Raw genomic sequence first — 20,538 nt, forward strand, 5'->3', positions numbered from 1 at the left:
AAAGTCTATGCCCTTACTCCATTTATAACCAAGTCACTTGCATTTCATTCCACTGCATTTCACTGTTTTTCGTTTGTCTAATACTTATTTTTCATATTGTGTTAATCTGTTAATAAATATCACCTGTCACTTTCCAGTATCTGATCCTGCTGTCTTTCCATAGACATGGGTCTTTGTAGGTTGGTATCATTAATTCATTACAGTGAGGACAATCCAACATCTCAGAGGAATGACTCTTGACAGCTGTTCCGGTTTGCTAATGCTGCCAGAATGCAAAATACCAGAGATGCATTGGCTTTTATAAAGGGGGTTTATTTGGTTACAAAGTTACAGTCTTAAGGCCATAAGGTGTCTAAGGTAAGGCATCAATACAGGGTACCTTCACTGAAGGCTGACCGATGGTGTCTGAAAACCTCTGTTAGCTGGAAAGGCATGTGGCTGGCATCTGCTCCAAAGTTCTGGTTTCAAAATAGTTTTCTCCTAGGACGTTCCTCTCTAGGCTGCAGCTTCTCTCCAAAATGTCACTGTCAGTTGGCTCTTGGGGCACTTGTCCTCTCTTAGCTTATCCGGAGCAAAAGTTTGCTTTCAAAGGCCGTCTCCAAAATGTCTCTGTAAGCTGCAGCTCCTTTCTCAGCAACTGTGCTTTCTTCAAAGTGTCTCTCTTGGCTGTAGCAAGCTCGCCCCTGTCTGAGCTTAGATAGTGCTCTAGTAAACTAATCAAGGCCCAGGCTGAATGGGCAGGGCCACACCTCCATGGAAATTATCTGATCAGAGTTATCACCTACAGTTGGGTGGGTCACATCTCCATGGAAACACTCAAATCAAAGAATTACAATCTAGTCAACACTAACACGTCTGCCCACACAAGATTGCATCAAAGATAACGGCATTTTGGGGGACATAATACATTCAAAGTGGCACAACAGCCCTTGAAGCAAACTGAAAGTGAGCCAGAGCCCAGAGTGCATCCATGTCAAGCAGTGTTTGAACTGGGGTGCAGACCTTGAAAGTCCAGGTTTGACTCTTATAGTATATTTTCATCTTGTGCATGTGTTAGGCTAACTTATTTTCAATCAGAAGCTCAAATTGGAATCATTTTATTTTTAAAAAATTTTTATTGTAACATATAACAAAATATCCCATTTTAACCACTTAAATGTGTACAATTCATTGATGATAACTACACTTACAATTTCATGCTTCCATTACCACCATCCATTCCCAACAGTTTTTCATCACCCCAAACAGGAACTCTGTACCCATTAAGCAATAATTCCTTATTACCCCCAGTCCCTAGGAACCTGTAATCTACTTTCTGCCTCTATGGATTTGTGTATTCCAGGTATTTCATGTAAGTGAAGTCATACAATATCTCCTCTTTTGATCTGGCTTATTTTAGTCAGTATGATGTCAAGGTTCATCCATGTTGTAACATACACCAAAACTTCATTCCTTTTTATGGCTAAGAAGTATTTCATTGTATGTATATACTACATTTTGTTTATCCATTCATCGGCTGATGGACACTTGGGTTGCTTCCATCTTTTGGCTATTGTGAATAATGCTGCTGTTAACATTGGTGTACAAATATCTGTTCCAGTCCCTGTATTCAGTTCTTTTGGGTGTGTACTTAGAAGTGCAGTTGCTGGGTCATATGTTATTTCTGTGTTTAACTTCCTGAGGAACCACCAAACTGTTTTCCACAGCTGCTGCAACAGCTACGTTCCCAATAGCAGTGTACAAAGGTTCCTATTTCTTCGCATCCTTGTCAGCACTTATTATTTTATGTTTTTTTATTACTAGCCATCCTAGTGGGTATGAAGTGGTATCTCATTGTGGTTTTAATTTGCATTTCCCTAAACACTGATGGTGTTGAACATGTTTTTTTGCACTTGCTGGTGATTTTGTATATCTTTTTGGAGTAATGTCTATTCAGATTTTTTGCACATAATTTAATTGGGTTGTTTCTCTTTTTGTTGTTGGGTTGTAGGATTTCTTATTCTGTATATTAAACCCTTATCAGATATGTGGTTTCCCAATAGTTTTCTCATTCTGTAGATTAACTTTTTACTTTAATGATGAAGTCCTTTGATAAATAAAAGCTTTTAATTTTGAAGTCCCATTTATCTATTTTTTGTTTTGTGGCTCATGCTTTTGGTATAAATTCTAAGAAACAGTTAGCTAACACAAGATCCTATTGATGCTTCCAGATGTTTTCTTCTAAGATTTTTTATAGTTTTGGCTTTTAGATTTAAGTGATTGATACATTTTGAGTTGGTTTTTTTGTTTGTTTGTTGTATATGGTAAGAAGTAGGGGCACTTTCATTCTTTTGCATATGGATTTCCAGCTCTCTCAAAATCATTTTTTGAAGAGACTTCATTCCGCATTGAGTGGACTTAGTGCCCTTGTCAAAAATCATTTGGCTATTGATGTGTAGGTTGATTCCATTCCATTGGTCTATTTGTCTGTCTTTATGCCAGTACCACCCTATTTACTACAGTAGCTTTGTAGTAAGTTTTGAAATTGGGAAGTATGAGTCTTCTGACTTTGTTCTTTTTCAAGATGGTTTTGGCTATTCAGGACCCCTTGTAATTCCATACGAATTTGAGGATCAGCTTTTACATTTTTTCAGAGAAAGGCTGTTGGAGTTTTGATCAGGATTACATTGAATCTGTAAATCACTCTGGGTAGTATTGGCATCTTAACAATATTAAGACTTCCAGTCAATGAATGCAGCATTCTTTACATTTATTTAGGTCTTCTCTAATTTCTTTCAGCAGTGTTCTGTAGTTTTCAGTGCACAAGTCTTTCACCTCCTTGGTTAAATTTATTCCTAGGTATTTTATTCTTTTATGAGATTGTTTTCCTTATTTTCTTTTCAGATTGTTCGTTACTGGTATATAGAAACCCAACTGACTCCTGTGTGTTTGTGTTGTATCTTGCAACTTTGCTGAATTTGTTTATTAGTTCTAAGAACTTTCTTGTGGATTCTTTGGATTTTTTATATGTGGGATCATGTCATCTACAAATGGAGAAGTTTTACTTCTTCCATTCCAATTTGGATATCTTTATCTCTGTTTCTTGCCTAATTGTTCTGAAACTGGAACTTAAACTGTTGAATAGCAATGGTGAAAGCAGTCATTCTTGTCTTGTTCCTAATCTTACGGGGAAACCTTTTAGTCTTTCACCATTGTGTGTTATGTTAGTTGTGTTTTTTGTATACTGTCTTACTTTTTAATTAGATGTGTATTTTTATCACAGAAACGTGTACATACTACAGATCCTAATCATACTATAAAACTTATAACAGTGGCTCCTTGGCTCAGCCTGATCCATTTCCAGTACCTACTCCCCAAGAGCAGCCATTTCAACTCTTTTACTGTTCTTCAGGAAACTTCTGTTATTTTAAAATCTTTAATTGTTAGTTATTATCTATTTTTTTCTTCCTAGGGAAAATGGGGATGATTCTCCTGAATCATTCCTCTCACACACGTGTCCTTCCTCTTATTCTTCCAATATAGTTTTCATACATTTTTGTTTAATTAAATAATCAGCATTTTCTTTATTACACCTGGGTAAATACTGTGGTGAGCTAAGAGCTGTGCTATGATTACATATTCTTCTTGTGGTACTTTTTGTTTTTCCTTTCTCAATAAATTGTCTCCCTTTTTTGTTTTGTTTGTTTGTTTTGTTTTGTTTTTTCAACCTGGCTATGATTTCCCACTTTCTCATCATCTGTGTAGTATATACCTCTTCTTCCAACTTTCCACATGGTCAAATATGTCAAATAATGTCAAATCACTTTTTTTCTCCTGGAGTCTGTGGTTTTCCTGCTCTTGTCTGGACTTTTGACTTTCAGGCCAACTGTGTCTTTGTTGTCCTTAATCTTTTTATTTTATTTATTTATTTACTTGCTTACTTGCTTATTTATGTATTTATTTTGCCATTTACTGGAATTCCAGGAACAGTCTCATTCCATAGTTGGATCCTTTGTTTCCTAGATTTCATGTCTTCCTCTTTCTTGTTTTACTCTCAAAGGAAAAAATCTAGTTGCTTCTTTAGAAGGGGTGCAGGAAAGGTAAATTTTTTGACCCCTCATGTGCCTGGCAGTTTCTTTACTCTATCCTCACACTTAATTGTTAACTTGGATGGTATAAAATGCTAGTTGAGAATTCGTTTTCTTAATAATTTTGAAAGTATTTTCCATTAAATTTTAGCATCCACTACTGCCATTAGGAAACCTGATGCTTTTCTGAAAGCCAATCCCATGGAACCTGTTTTTCTTCTGGAAACTTACATGATCCCTTCTTAATCACTGGTTTGCAGAAATTTCACAAAAATATGTCTTGAAATGGATCTCATTTTTTTGCACTGTGCTAGACCCTTTCAATCTGGAAGCTCATTTTCTTCAGTTCTGAACTTTTTTTTTCTTTATTAGAGAAGTTGTGGGTTTACAGAACAATCATGCATAAAATATGGGATTCCCCCTCACCACTCCACCAACACCACCTTGCATTGATATGGAACATTTGTCATAATTGATGATAGCATATTTATGTAACTGTACCATTAACTAAAATCCATGGTTTAACTTAGGGTGTACTATTTTTGCAGTGTAGTTATATGGATTTTTTAAACAACTTTTATTGTTACCATATGTACAATCTAACATTTCCTCTTTTAATCGTATTCAGGTATATGTTTCTGGGATTTTTAAAAATGTTTTCATTGTGAGATGTAACATATATACATAAAAATTTATAAGAGATAAATGTAGAGTTTAACAAGTAGTTATAAAGTAAATTTTTTTTTTGCCATCACTCAGGTCAAGAAATAGAACATTGCTAGTTCTCCTGAAGGCTTCATGTGTCCCTTATCATAATCTCATCCTCCCTCCCAGAGAAAACCACTCTTCTGACTTTTGTGGTAATCATCCGTGTATTATTTCTTAATCATTTCCTCCTCTCTAGTTTGTCTGATCTGTCTTTCTGAACCTACCAACTAATTTTTTTATTTTCTTATTTTTTCTCTCCTATATATCTTTTTTTTGTACTTTTGTTCTATTTTGGGGAAATATCTTTAACTTTCTCATTTTATTCTATTGAATTTCTTTAATAGTTATATCTTTAATATCAAAGAGCTCTTTCTTCTTCTCTGGATGTTCATTAATATAGCTCCTGTTCTTGCTTCATGGATTTAATATCTTCTCTTATATCTCTGAGGATATTGATTACTGATTTGAGTCTGGAAGTTTTCTTCTGTTTTTTTGTTATCTCTGAAATTTATTTCACAGAGCTGGGATTAGTGTTTTTATTACCTTACTCACCTTGGGCTCACAATTTAAGGGGACACCAAAAACTCATTAATCAAGAGAAATATTTTAATGTAATATTTAAAAAGGTCATGTCAGCAAAATGGGGTCTGTGGGCCAACTGCCTGTTTTTATAAATAAAGCTTTTTTGTAATGAGGGCTAAGATTAGGATAAAGCTAGTGAGGCGAGATCATATAAATGTAGGGATGGGAACTATTTTCATTTAAAATTTTTATATTGTGTTCATCATGAATTCTTTTGCATTAATTTTGAGTTTTTAAAACATTGCAATAGTTATTATTTATCTTAATTTCTAAGTTTTTGGGCTCCTCCTTAAATTCTGGCCTAAGGTGAGTGCCTTACTCACCTCATTCTTGTCCTGGCTCTGCTTTTTAAATTTACTTTGGTCCCTGTCTTTTGTAAAAACTTGGTCCTTTGGTGCTGATTAGAAGCTCTATGTGTGGGCAGGGCCTGTCTCTGGCAGGCTTTCTCTATAAATGACCAGAAAAGGATCTGGCCATTTGGTAATAGCATCCCCTAATTCCTGTGTCTGAGGACTGTTCTCTTGGACTTGTCCATTTCCCCAGTGAGGAATCCTCTATCTCTCCTAGGGAAGAGCTAGCCTGTCCATATTTAGGGAACCAAATTCAAAAAGGTGCTGAGAGTCTTCCTGTTCATTAGATAAACTTGTTCTCAATGCCTGTTTTCATTATGGTACCTCAGCCTTTAACTAAACATTGTTGTATCCATTAGTCTAGATCCTCAGTGATCAGCTATTCCAGAGAGTAGCCCTCAGTCCTCTGCCAGGATAGGGAAGGGATGCTGGTCTCCTAGTAACACAAGCTAGCAGAAGTGATTTTGGGGAGATTTAAAACAATCTTCCAGTTTTTAGCCCTCATACTCATACCTACAGAGATGCCTGATCTTGCCTTCAGTTGGTGTGCTTTGCTGACATTCTTGTTTCCTGTTGCTTGGCCCCCATATGCTCTCAGCTGTCAGCTTTCTCAGGCCTACTATGTCAGTTACCACAATTCCTTCTTTTTTAAGTGTCTAGAATTTATTGACCTCTTGATTACTGTCTCCTCTCCTGTTTTCTTTGTCTCTTTGGGTCTATGTGTTTCTCTTCCTTGAATGTAGTTTTAGAAGATTTTAGGAGAAGCAAAGAAGAGAGAACATGTTTAGTCCACTACATTTAATATGGAGTTCTGTACATATGGTTTTTGCATAATAATGTTATTGAGGTATAATTTACATACCTTAAAATACATGTTTATTTCTTGTACAATTCAGTGTCTTTGTAATTTTATCCATCTTAATAGACTTATCACAAAAGTGAAGAAATTGAGTTGTTAATTTTAAAACTTTCCCCAAAGAAAAGCCTAGTACCAGATGGGTTCATTTGTGAATTTTACCAAATGTTTAAAGAAAAATTAATATCAATCCCTCATAAACTTTTACAAAAAAATAGAAGAGGAAGGAACATTTCCCAGCTCATTCTTTCAGGTCAGTATTACCCTGATAAAAACAAACAAACAAGAAAACACATCACACACACACACACAAAACTATAGAACAAAATCTCTTATGACTATAGATGCTAGAAATCATCAACAGAAGATGATAAAACTGAATCCAGAAACACATAAAAGGGATTATACACAATGACCAAGTGAGATTTATCCTGGGAATACAAGGTTGGTTTAACATGAAAATCAATAGATGTAATAAACCATTTAATAGAATAAAGGACAAAGCCTACATGGTTATCTCAATAGATGTAGAAAAAGCATTTTTTAAAATCCAACAGCCTTTCATAAAAAATACACTCAACAAACCAAAAATAGAAGGGAATTTCTTTAACCTGAAAAAGGACATGTAAAAAAAACCCACAACTAATATCAAACTTAATGGCAAAGATGGAATGTTTTCCCTCTAAGATCAAGAATAAGACAAAGATGTCTGCTCTAGCCATTTCTATTCATTTTACTAGAAGTTCTAGTCAGGGAATTATGCATTGAAAAAATAAAAGTCATCCAAATTAGAAAGAAGTAAAGTATCTCTAGCCATAGATGATATTATCTTGTATATAGAAAATCCTAAGGCATACACAACAATACTGTCAGAGGTAATAAGGTCAGCAAGGCTGCATGATGCAAGATCTATATGCCTATACTAGTTGTATTTCTGTACACTAGCAGTGAACAATCCAAAAAGGAAATTAGGAAAACTATCCCATTTACACTACCATCAAAATGTAAAATACCAAGGAATAAATTTTACAAAAGAACTGCGACACTTGTACACTTGAAAAGTACCACACATCATTTTAAAAAATTAAAGACCTAAGTGAATAGAAAGACATCCCATGTTATGTTCATGGAGTGAAAAACTTGATGTTGTTAAGTTGGCAATATGCCCCAAATTAATCTACAAATTCAGTGCAGTCCCTGTCAAAATCATCCTGGCTTCTTCATTTTTATAGAGGTTGACAAGCTGATACTCAAATTCATATGGAATGCGAGGGACTCAGAGTAGCAAAACATTCTTTAAAAATGACAAAGTTGTAGGACCCAGCCTTCCAGTTTTTAAAATTTTATCAAAATTATAGTAATCAAGACAATATGATACTGTTAGAAGGACAGAAAGATCAATGGAATATAATTGAGAGTCCATTCTGGTAGGAAGGCTGAAGCTCAAGAAAATCTGTCTGCTGGTTACAAAAATCAAGAAACAGACATCTCAAGGAATAAGCCCCAGGGTTAACATTTTAAAATATTAAGATGTACAGTGTGCAACAGAAGAATACAAGACAAAGAAACAGGAAATTATGGCCCATGCAAAGGAAGAGGATAAAAATCCAGAAAGCATCAATGAAGGAGACCAAACTGTGAACAGACTGGACAAAGTCTTTTTAAAATTGATTTTCAGTATGCTGAAGGGGATGAAGTAAAAATACAGAAAAAAAAACTGAATTATATCAGGAAAACAATGAATGAACAATAAAGGAATACAGATTTTTAAAAGGAACCAAACAGAACTATTGGACTTTAAGACCACCCAGGAAGATTTTGATAACAGATTGGAGATGGCAGAAGAAAGAATCAGGGAACTCAAAGACAAGACAATTGAAATAAGTTAGGTGAGGACCAGAAAGAAAAAAGTAGAAAAAGCGAAAATAGCCTAAGATGCCTGTGGAACATCATCAAGCATACTAATATATGAATTATGGGAGTCCCAGAAGGAAGAGAGAATGGAGCAGAAGGAATATTGAAAGAGAAAATGGCAGGAAACGTAAAAATTTGGGAAAGGATGTAAATGTGCACATCCAAGAAGTCCATCAAATACCAAAGAGGATAAACTTCAAAGGAAATACACCCAGCCTTATGGTGGTCAAACTGTCAAAAGCAAAGGACAGGAGAGAGTTCTGAATGCTGCAGGAGAAAAGCAATGTGTTATGTATGGGGTCTCCCAATTAGATTAAGTTCCAGTTTCTCATCAGAAACCATGGAGGTAAGGAGGCAGTAGGTTGAAATACTTAAAATTGTTGAGAGAAAAGAGTTGCCACAAGAATTTTATATCCAGAAAGACCTCTCAAAAATGAAAGAGATTGAATTCCCAGAGAAACAAAAGCTGAGGGAGTTCATTACCACTAGATCTACCTTACAAGCAATGATAAGGGGAGTTCTTCAGGTTAAAGGGAAAGGACACTAGACAGTGGATCAAAGTGGCATAAAGAAATAAAAACCTCTGGTAAATAATGCCAATATTATTATATTGTATTTTTTGGTATGTAACTCCACTTCTTCTTACCAGTGTTAAAGTGCATATGCATAAAAACCATGATAAATCTATGGTTTTGGACCTACAGTGTACACAGATATAATTTGTAACAAGTACAAAATAAAGGTGGGGAAACAGAGGGGTATAGGAATAGTGTTATATGTATGATATTGTAGTTAAGTTGGTACAAACAAAAAATGATTGTTAAATATTTAAGATGTTTAATTTTAACTCCTTGGTAACCACAAAGAAACTAAATGAAAAATACATTTAGAAAGAAATGAGAAGGAACTCAGTTTGGTACAAAACAAAAAATAAATATGAAAGGAGGCATTAATGGAAGGTCAAAAAAGGTATAAGACTTGCAAAGACTAAATAGCAAAATGGCAGAAGAAAGTCCTGCATTATCAATAGTTACTCTAAGTATAAATGGATTAAACTCTCCAGTCAAAAGATAGATTGGCAGAATGGATTAAAAGAAGCACAGCCCAACTATATGCTGTTTACCAGAGGCATACCTTTAATGCAAAGACACAAGCAGGTTGAAACTGAAAGGATGGGGTAAAATATACCATGCAAGTTGTTAAAAAAGAGAGAGCTGGTATAGCTTTACAAATATCAGATAAAATAGACTTTAATTCAAAAACTATTACAAAGGACAAAGAAGGTAATTATATACTGATAAAAGGGTTAATTAAACAAGAAGATGTAACAATTAGAAATATATATGCACCTAACAGAAGAGCCTCAAAATAATATGAAGGAAATATTGACATATTTGAATGTTGTAATGGTCTGGATGTTTTATGGACCCCAGAAAAGTATGTTCTTAAGTTAATCCATTCCTGTGGGTATAGACCTATTGTGGATGGGACCTTTTGATTAGATTATTTTAACTGAGATGTGACCCACCGCATTCAAGGTGGGTCTTAATCCTCTTACTGGAGTTCTTTATGAGAGGATAAACATAGAAGCTAAGAGATGAAATTAAGAGTAGCTCAGGAAAAAAGCCCCAGAGAGAAGCTGAGTGACAAGAACATACCTAGAGAAGCTGAGAGAGTAGGCCACTGAAGTCAGAAGCTGAAAGCTATGAAACCTGGGAGAGGAGGACCAGCAGACGCTGGCCATGTGCCTTCCCACATGACAGAGACATCCTGTATGCCAGTAGCCTGTCTTCAGAGTCCATGTATTGTCAAGCTGATGCCTTGAGTAGGACATTATCGTGGCCTAAGAACTGTAAATTGTAAATTAAAAAATCCCCATTGTAAAAGCCAACCCATTTCTGGTATATTGCATTTTGTCAGCTTTAACAAGCCAAAAAAAAAAAAAAAAATGGAGACAATAGACAGTTCTACATAATAGTAGGAGACTGTAATATACCACTTTAAATAATGGATAGACCATCTAGACATGAGATCAATAATGAAATAGAAAACTTGAATGATACTTCAAACCAACTAGACCTAACAGACATATATAGAACACTTCACCCAATAGCAGTGGAATATACATTCTCTAGTGCATATGACCATTCTCCAGGATGGACCATATGTTAACTCACAATCATGGGTCAAGAAATTTAAAAATACTGAAATGATGCAATATATCTTCTCCAACAACAGTGGAATGAAACTATAAATCAGTAACAGAGTTTTAAGTAAAAAGGGAAAAATTGCAAATATATGGAAATTAAACAGCTTTCTCTTAACCAACCAATGGGTCAAAGAAGAAATCACAAAGGAAATTAGGAAACATATTGCAGCTTTTGAAAATGAAAATACAACATACCAAAACCTACGGAATATACCATAGGCAGTGCTGAGAGGGAAAGTTATAGCTCTAAATGCTTACGTTGAAAAAGAAGAAAGATCTGAAATCAGAGGCATAACCACAAAACTGGAGGATCTAAAAAAAGAAGAGCAAACTGAACCCGAAGTGAGGATAAAGATGGAAATAACAAAGATGATTATGGAGATAAATGAAATAGATAATAAAAAAGAGAGACAGAATCAACAAACCCAAAAGTTGTTTCTTTGAGAAGGTCAATAAAATTGACAAACTTTTAGCTAGACAGATGAAGAAAATAAGAGAGAGGACATAGATGACTAAAATCAGAAATGAAAAGTTGAACATTATTACTAACCCCACAGAGATAAAAAGGTTTATAAGAAGATACTATGAACAATTGTATGCCAACAAATTAGATAACTTAGGTGAAATGGGCAAATTCCTAGAAACACATAAATTACCTACACTGACTCAAGAAAAAATAGAGTATCTCAACAAACCAATAAGTAGTAAAGAGATTGAAACAGTAATAAAGAAGTTTTTCAATAAAGAAAAGCCCAGGACCAGGTGGCTTCACTAGTGAATTCTTCCAAATATTCAAAGAATTAACACCAACACTGCTCAAATTCTTCCAAAAAATTCCATTTTCTAAATTCCAAATTGTAAATTCCATTTACAGTGGCAACTAAAATAATCAAATATCAAGGAATAAGTCTAACCTAAGAAGTAAAGGGCTTGTAGACAGAAAACTACAAAGAGGAGGGCACACTCCCTAACTCATTCTATGAGGACAACTTCACCCTCATACCAAAGCCAGATAAAGATATCACAAGAAAAGAAAATTACAGACCATTATCTCTTATGAATATAGATGCAAAAATTCTCAACAAAATACTAGCAAATTGAATCCAGCAGCACATTAAAAGAATTACGCACCATGATCAAGTGGAATTTATCCAAAGTATGCAAGAGTGTCTCAATATTAAAAAAAAACCAACTAATGTAATAAACCAGATTAACAGGACAAAGGAAAAAAAATTATGATCATCTCAATTGAGGCAGAAGAGGCATTTGACAAAATCCAGCACTGCTTCTTGATAAAAAGGTTTAGAAAAATAAGAATACTCTGAAACTTCCTCAGCATATAAAGGGCATATATGAAATACCCATAGCTAACCTAATAATGATGAAAGACCAAAAACTTCTCCTAAGATCAGGAACAAGACAAAGATGCCCCCCGTCACCGTTATTCAACAGTGTACTGGAAGTTCAAGCCAGAGCAATTAGGCAAGAAAAGGAAATAAAAGGCATCCAGATTGGAAAGGAAGAAGTAAAACTTCCCTATTTGCAGATGACATGATCCTATATGCAGGAAATCCTGGAAAATTACTGCAAAGCTCCTAGAGCTAGTAAATGAATTCAACAAAGTAGCAGGGGAAATCTAGAAAAAAATTCCATTTACAATGGTAACTAAAATAATCAAATATCAAGGAATAAGTCTAACCTAAGAAGTAAAGGGCTTGTACACAGAAAACTACAAACCATTTTGCTAAAAGAAATCAAAGAATACTTAAATAAATGGAAGGACATTCTGTGTTCATGGATTGGAAGACTACATATTGTGAAGATGCCAGTTCTGTCCAACATGATTTATAGATTCAATGCAGTCCCAACCAAAATTCCAACAGCCTACCTTGCAATAAAAGAAAAGCCAGTCATCAATTTATATGGAAGAATAAGGGGCCCTGAATAGCTAAAGTCATCTTGAAAAAGAAGAGTGAAATTGGAAGACTCAACACTTTTCCATTTTAACACTTACTTCAAAGTCACATAATCAAAACAACATGACACTGGCACAGGGACAAACACAAAAGCCAGTGGAATTGAGAGCTCAGAAATCAACCCTCACACTTATGGCCAAGTGATTTTTGACAAAGTGGCAAAGACCACTCGATTGGGAAAGAACAGTCTCTCTAACAAATGGTGCTGGGAAAACTGGATCTCCCTTTGCAAAAATAAAAAAGGAGGATCCATATACCTCACACCATAGACAAAAATCAACTCAAAATGGATCAAATACCTTAATATAAGAACTGGAACTATCAAAAACTCCTAGAAGAAAACATAGGGAAGCACCTTCAGAACCTTGTGTTAGCCAATGGTTTCTTAGACTTTACACCCAAAACACAAGCAAAAAAAAGAAAAAAATTGATAAATGAAACCTCATCAAATTAAAAGCTTTTGTGTATCAAAGGACTTTGTCATGAAAGTAAAATGACAGCCTACAGAATGGGAGAAAATATTTGGAAACCACATATCCTGTAAGGAATTGATATTCAGAATATATAAAGAAATCCTATAAATCAACAACATAAAGACAAACAACCCAATTTAAAAAATGGACAAAAAACTTGAATAGACTTTTTCCCAAAGAATATATACAATGGCTAACAACCACATGAAAAGATGCTCAACATCATTAGCTGTTAGGGAAATGCAAATCAAAAACCACAGTGATATACCATTTCACATCCACTAGAAAGATGAATGCTGAAAATATGGAAAATTTCAAGAGTGGGAGAGAATATGGAGAAATAGGAACACTAACGCATTGCGGGTAGGAATGTAAAATGGTGCAGCTACTGTGGAAGACAGTTTGGTGGTTCCTCAGAAAGTTAAGTATAGGACTTTCATATAACCCAGCAACTCCACTCCTGGGTACATACCCCAATGAATTGAAAGCAGGAGTTTTAAAAGATACTTCTACTCCAGTGCTTATAGCAGCATTATTGACCATAGCCAAAAGATAGATGCAGCCCAAGCTCCTATCAACAGATGACTGGATAAAAAAATGTAGCATATACATACAATGGAATATTATTCACCCATTTAAAGGAATGAAGTTCTGATACATGCTAAAACATGATGAACCTTGAAAACATTATGCTAAGTAAAATAAGCCAGACACAAAAGGGCAAATATTATATCATTCCACTTAAATGAAATATCTAAAATAGGCAAATTCATAGAGACAGAAAGTACGATAGTGGTTACCAAGAGGATAGGGTTGGAATGTTATGGCTTAATAGGTACAGAGTTTGTGTTTGAGATCATGAGAATATTCCGGAAATCAGTAGTGTAAAAGTTACATACCAATGTCAGTGTACTTAAAGTAATTGAATTGTATACTTAAAAATGGTTAAAATGTATTTTGTGTCATATATATTTGGTCACAGCTTTTAAAATTTTGAAAAAAATGGATCATAGATCTAAAAATTAGAGCTTAAAGCTATGAACTTCTTAGAAGAAAACAGGAATATATCTTTGTGTAGTTGACTTTAGGCAATGGTTTCTTAAATACAACACCAAAAGCATGAGTAACCCAAAAAAAAAAAAAAGCAGATGTCTAACTTCATCAAAATTAAAACTTCTGTGCTTCAAAGGACACCATTAAGAAAGTCAAAAGGCAGCGTATAGGTTGGGAGAAAGTATCTGCTAATCACTTATCTAATGAAATACTTTTATCAAGAATATATAAAGAACATTTATGGTTCAAAAATAAAAAGATAAATAACCCAATTTAAAAATGGTCAAAGGATACAGACATTTCTCCAAAGAAGATATACCAGTGGCCAATGAGCACAAAAGATGCTCAACATCATTAGTCAGTAAGGAAATGCAAATCAAATCCATAATGATACCTTGTTCATGTTGGAATTGGGTATTATCAAATAGACAGACCCTGGTATTAATTCTTTTTTAAATATTTGGTAGAATTTACCAGTGAAGCCTTGCAGTCCTGGGATTTTCTTTGTGGAAAACTTTTCAGATTATTAATTTGATCTCTACTTGTTATATGTTCAGATTTTCTATTTTGGGCAGGGTCAAATTCAGTACTTTGTGTTTTTCTAAAAATTTGTCCACTTCATCTGGATTATCTAATTTGTGGCATACAGTTATTCATAGAATTCCCTTATTGTCCTTTTTAGTTCTGTAAGCCCAGTAAGATGTCTTTTCTTTCATCCTGAATTTTAGTAATTTCAGTGTTCTCTCTTTTTTTCTTGGTCATTCTAGCTAAAAGTTTTTCAGTTTTGTTGATCTTTTCAGAAAAGAACCAACTTTTGATTTCATTGATTTCCCCTATTTTTCTATTCTTTATTCCATTTATTTCTGCTCTAATCCATTCTACTTGTTTTAGATTTAGTTTACTCTTTTTCTAGTTTCTCAAGGTGGAATATTAGTTTATTGGTTTGAGATTTCTTCTTTATTAATATTAGCATTTACAGCTATAAATTTCCCTCCACATGCTGTTTTAGCTTCATTCCATCCTGTTTTTATTCATCTCAAAATATTGCTAGTTTCTGCTGTGATTTCTTCTTTGACTCATTGGTTATTTGAAAATGTGTTGTTTAATTCCACATATTTGTGAATTTCCTAAATTTTCTTCTGTTATTGATTTCTAATTCCATTCCATTGTGGTCAGACTTTGTATGATTTCAGTCCTTTTAAATTTTTGAGGCTTGTTTTATGGCCTAACATACGGCCTATTGTAGATAATTTTCTATGGGCATTTAAGAAGAATGTGTAATCTGCTGTTTTGGGAGAGAGTGTCATATAGATGTCTGTTAGGTCTAGTTAGTTTATATTAATAGTTCAAGTTTTCTATTTTCTTGTTGATTTTGTGTCTAGTTATTCTATTTATTATTGCAACTGGGGTTTCACAGCCTCCAGATTTTATTGTTGAGTTGTCCACTTTCCCCTTCATTTCTGTCAGTTTTTGCTTCGTGTATCTTGGGATTCTTTTTAGGTATATATATGTGTATAATTGTTATGTCTGCCAGACAGATTGATCCTGTTAACATTACAAAAAGTCCTTCTTTGTCTCTAGTAGCAGTTTTTTCATTAAGTCTGTTTTTTTCTGAGCAACACCAGTTCTCTTTGGGGTGCTATTTGCATGGTATACTTTTCTATCCATTTACTTTCAACATATTTGTGTCTTTGAATCTAAAGGGTCTTTCTTGTAGACAGCTTATAGTTGTATTTTATTTTTTTAATCTATCTTCCAATCTATTCCTTTTTATTGGAATATTTAGTCCTTTTTCATTTAATGTAGTTAACTGATAAAGTAGGATTTATACCTGCCATGTTGTAATGTTTAAACTTAATGTCTTGTGTCTTCTTTGTTTATTTCTCCTTTACTGCCTTCTTTTCCTTTAAACATATTTTTAGTGTACCATTTTAATTTAATATATATAATTTATTTTCTTAATGGTTGCCCTGGGAATTATAATTAACATCTTATTGTAAGACAGTCAAGTTCAGATTAATACCAACTTAATTTCAATAGTATACAGAAACTTTGCTCCAATATACATTCCCTCCCTCCCTTTGTTCTATTACTGTCATACAAATTGCATTTTTATGTTATAAGCCCATCAGCACAGTTTTATATTCATTGCTTTATGCAGTTACCTTTTTTTATAATTAATTTTTATTGAGATATAGTCACATACCATGCAGTCATACAAAAGAAAGTGTACATTCATTTGTTTATAGTACCATTATATAGTTGTGCATTCATCACCAAAATTAATTTTTGACATTTTCATTGCCACACACACAAAAATAATAATAAAAATTAAAGTAAAAAGAACAATGAAAGTAAAAGAGAACACTGGGTGCCTTTTTTTTTGTCTTTTCTTCCCCCATTTTTCTACTCATCCATCCATAAACTAGACAAGGGAGTGTGGTCCACATGGCTTTCCCAATCATATTGTCATCCCTTATAAGCTACAGTTTTATACAATCCGATCTTCAAGATTCATGGGTTCTGGGTTGTAGTTGGGTAGTTTCAGGTATTTACTGCCAGGTATTCCAATTCATTAGAACCTAAAGAGGGTTGTCTATATTGTGCATAAGCGTGCTCACCCAGGTGACCTCTCAGCTTCTTTTGGAATCTCTCTGCCACTGAAGCTTATTTCATTTCCTTTCTCATCCCCCTTTTGGTCAAAAAGATGTTCTCCGTCCCACGATGCCGGGTCTAGATTTCTCCCCGGGAGTCATATTCCACGTTGCCAGGGAGATTCACTCCCCTAGGTGTCAGATCCTACATAGGGGGAGGGCAGTGATTTCACCTTTCAAGTTGGCTTAGCTAGAGAGAGAGGGCCACATCTGAGCAACAAAGAGGCATTCAGGAGGAGGCTCTTAGGCACAATTACAGGGAGGCCTAGCCTCTCCTTTGTAGCAACAGTCTTCCCAAGGGCAATTCCTGTGGTAGAGGGCTCAGCCCATCAAATCACCAGTCCCCTATGTCTGTGAGCACATCAGCAACCATCGAGGTGGGGAAGCCCAACACCTCTGCATTCTCTACCAGCTCCTCAAGGGGGCTCTGCATATTTTTTCTTTGTTTTTTTAAATTATTACCTCGTTTTTTTAAATCAACTATATAAAAAATTTTTTTTAAACACAATTAAAAAAAAAAGCATTACATGGTGCCTAAGAGTCTCCCCCTGAGTACCTCTTTGTTGCTCAGATGTGGCCCTCTCTCTCTCTAACTGAGCCATCTCGACAGGTGAACTCGCTGCCCTCCCCCCTACGTGGGACTCGACCCCCAGGGGTGTAAATCTCCCTGGCAACGCAGAGTATGACTCCCGGGGATGAATGTGGACCCGGCATCGTGGGACTGAGAGTATCTTCTTGACCAAAAGGGGGATGCAAAATGAGACGAAATAGTTTCAGTGGCTGAGAGATTCCAAGTGGAGTCGAGAGGTCACTCTGGTGGACATTCATATGCACTATATAGATAACACCTCTTAGGCTTTAATGTATTGGAATAGGTAGAAGTAAATACCTGAAGCTACCAAACTCCAACCCAGCAGTCTGGACTCCTGAAGACAATTATATAATAATGTAGATTACAAGGGGTGACAGTGTGATTGTGAAGACCTTGTGGATCACACCCCCTTTATCTAGTGTATGGATGAGTGGAGGAATGGGGATAAAAACTAAAGGACAAATGGGGTGGGATGGGGGGATGATTTGGGTGTTCTTTTTTCACTTTTATTTTTTATTCTTGTTCTGGTTCTTTCTGATGTAAGGAAAATGTTCAGAGATAGATTGTGGTGATGAACGCATAACTGTTATCATACTGTGGACAGTGGATTGTATATCATGGATGATTGTATGGTGTGTGAATGTATTTCAATAAAACTGAATTTAATTAAAAAAAAAAAAAACAAAACATTACAAACCATAACAAGGGAGTAAGAAAAAGACAACTAACCCAAGATAACTACTTTACTTCTAACATGTTCCTACTCTACCCCAAGAAAATGACCTAATATAGCATATACAGTTACCTTTTAAATCAGATATGAGATAACAAGATCTACAGAAAATACACATATATACTGTCTTTTATATTTAACTATGTAGTCACCTTTCCCAGTGCTCTTTACTTCCTCATATGGATTCAAGTCACTCTCTATTCTTTCATTTTAGTCTGAGGGACTCCCTTTAGTATTTCTTGTAGGGCAGGTCAGTTAGTGACAGATTCTCTCAGTTTTTGTTCATCTGCAAATGTCTTAATTTTTCCTTCATTTTTGAATGATAGTTTTGCTGGATATAGAATTATTGGTTGACAGGTGTTTTTTTTTTTTTCACCAGCATTTTAAATATATCATCCCACTGCCTTTTGTCCTCTATATTTTCTGATTAGAAGTCAACTGCTGATCTTACTGAGGATCATTTTTACATGATAGTTATTTTTCTCTTGGTGCTTTCAAGATTGTCTCTTTGTTTTGGGCTTTCATCAGTTTGACTGTAAAGGGTCTATGTGTGGATCTCTTTGACTTTATCCTTTTCAGGTTTGATATTTGTTGAGATTCTTGGATGTGTGGATTAATGTTTTTTTCATCAAATCCGGGAAATTTTTGACCATTATTTCTTCAAAAGTTCTTTATTCCCCTTTCTGTCTCTCCTCTCTTTGTGGGACTCCCATTATGTGTATTTTTGTATATTTTATGATGTCTTGCAGGTCTCTGAGGCTTGGCTCATTTTTCTTTTTATTCCTTAGACTGGATAAACTCAAATGACCTATCTTCAGAATCACTGACTCTTTCTTCTTCTTGCTCAAATCTACTGTCTAGCCCCTCTACTGAATTTGTTATTTTAGCTATTTTACTTGTCATGTCCAGAATTTCTGTTTGATACTTTCTAAAAATAATTTCTATCTCTTTACTAATATTTTCTATTTGAGGAGACATTGTTCTCATACCTTCATTAAATTCTTTAGGTATAGTCCCCTGCAGTTCTTTGAACTTCTTTAGGATGGCTGATTTAAAGTTTTTTTCCATTAAGTCCAACATTTGGGCTACCTCAGTAAAAGTTTCTGTTGCCAGCCTTTTTCCTATGTATGGGCCATACTTTACTATTTCTTCATGTCTCATAATTTTTTGTTGGAATCAGGACATTTTAAATAACGTGACTCCTCTGGATATCAACCTCCACACACACACACACACACACACACACACACACACACACATCTCCTCAGTGCTTGTTTTTTGGTGTTTGGGTTTTTTTTTTTTTTAATTTACTGTTTATTTTAGCAACTTTCTGTAAAGTCTGTGTTCTTTGTCATGTGCAGCCATGAAGTCTCAGTTTAGGTGGCTTAAGTGTCAGCTAATGATTAGACAGAGACTTCATTAAATGCCTTGAATCGATAAATATTAAACACTTTGCCAAGGGATCTTTGTGTGTGTTGAGGCTCATCTTCAGTGCTCTGGCATTTTACAACTCTGCCTTTGCCTTTGCTTCCTGCTTGCATAGAGCCTCAAGGTCAACACTTCTCACATCCTTCCTGGGAATGCACATACAGCCCTTCACATTCATGTGAACTTCCAGATCCCCAACAATATGTTGAAGATTTTCAAAGCACCCAGTTGACATCTCATTCCACATATTTTTCTTTTAATTTTTTTCACTAACCTCTTGTTTCTCCCAACTGATATGGCTGCCTCATGCAGCTGGTCTGTTAAACAGTTATGGCTGATTGTTTTCAACAAATGTCCTAGGGATAAGGCTTTCCTTACTGCAGGAGCTCTGAGTCAGGTTAAATAAAGACAAGCCCCATGAACAGGACTTTTCTGAGGAGCTTCTAGACAGGTCATGTAGTGACAGGTTTCTGGTGACGGGGCTTTGTGGGGAGCTCTAAAACCATTCTTTCCCCTCTAGTGGCTGCTAGACTGCTGGTTTTCACAGCTACTGTGGTTCCATGAATGGTGGTTTTCAAGACCACTGTGGAGCTGGGAAGAGAGCAGAGTTGAGAACTGTAGCAAAGCTGATTGTTCTTACTGAGATTTAGCTGTTTTAGATGAATAAAAACCCCTTAGAGTGTTGCAAGCATTTAGTTAACTTCCAGAGCTTTGACAGTTTTTGCCAGTGTTCTCATTGCTTTCCTGGACAAACAGATTTTCAGAGGTCCTTACCCTGCCATTCCAAAAGTGCTTCTCCTGTTATTATGTTCTTAATATCCAAGAAAGCAAGTGCTTTTGATCAAGGACTCAAAAACCATGCCCCAGAGAATGAGACCTGTGGACTCAGTTGGACACTGACCTTTCCTGTACTCTGGGCACTGGTCCAAGTATATACAGCGCT

At 35.2% G+C, this 20,538-nt stretch overlaps 1 protein-coding gene across 7 annotated transcripts in view; it reads left to right on the forward strand.

Moving 5' to 3' along the window:
- The window catches only part of DOCK3 (dedicator of cytokinesis 3), a 639,207-nt gene that overhangs the window by 566,685 nt on the left and 51,984 nt on the right, over window positions 1-20,538 (forward strand). The window lies entirely within an intron of this gene.

Source organism: Choloepus didactylus, chromosome 1 (genome assembly GCF_015220235.1).
Source record: "Choloepus didactylus isolate mChoDid1 chromosome 1, mChoDid1.pri, whole genome shotgun sequence".
Classification (NCBI taxonomy): Eukaryota; Metazoa; Chordata; class Mammalia; order Pilosa; family Megalonychidae; genus Choloepus; species Choloepus didactylus.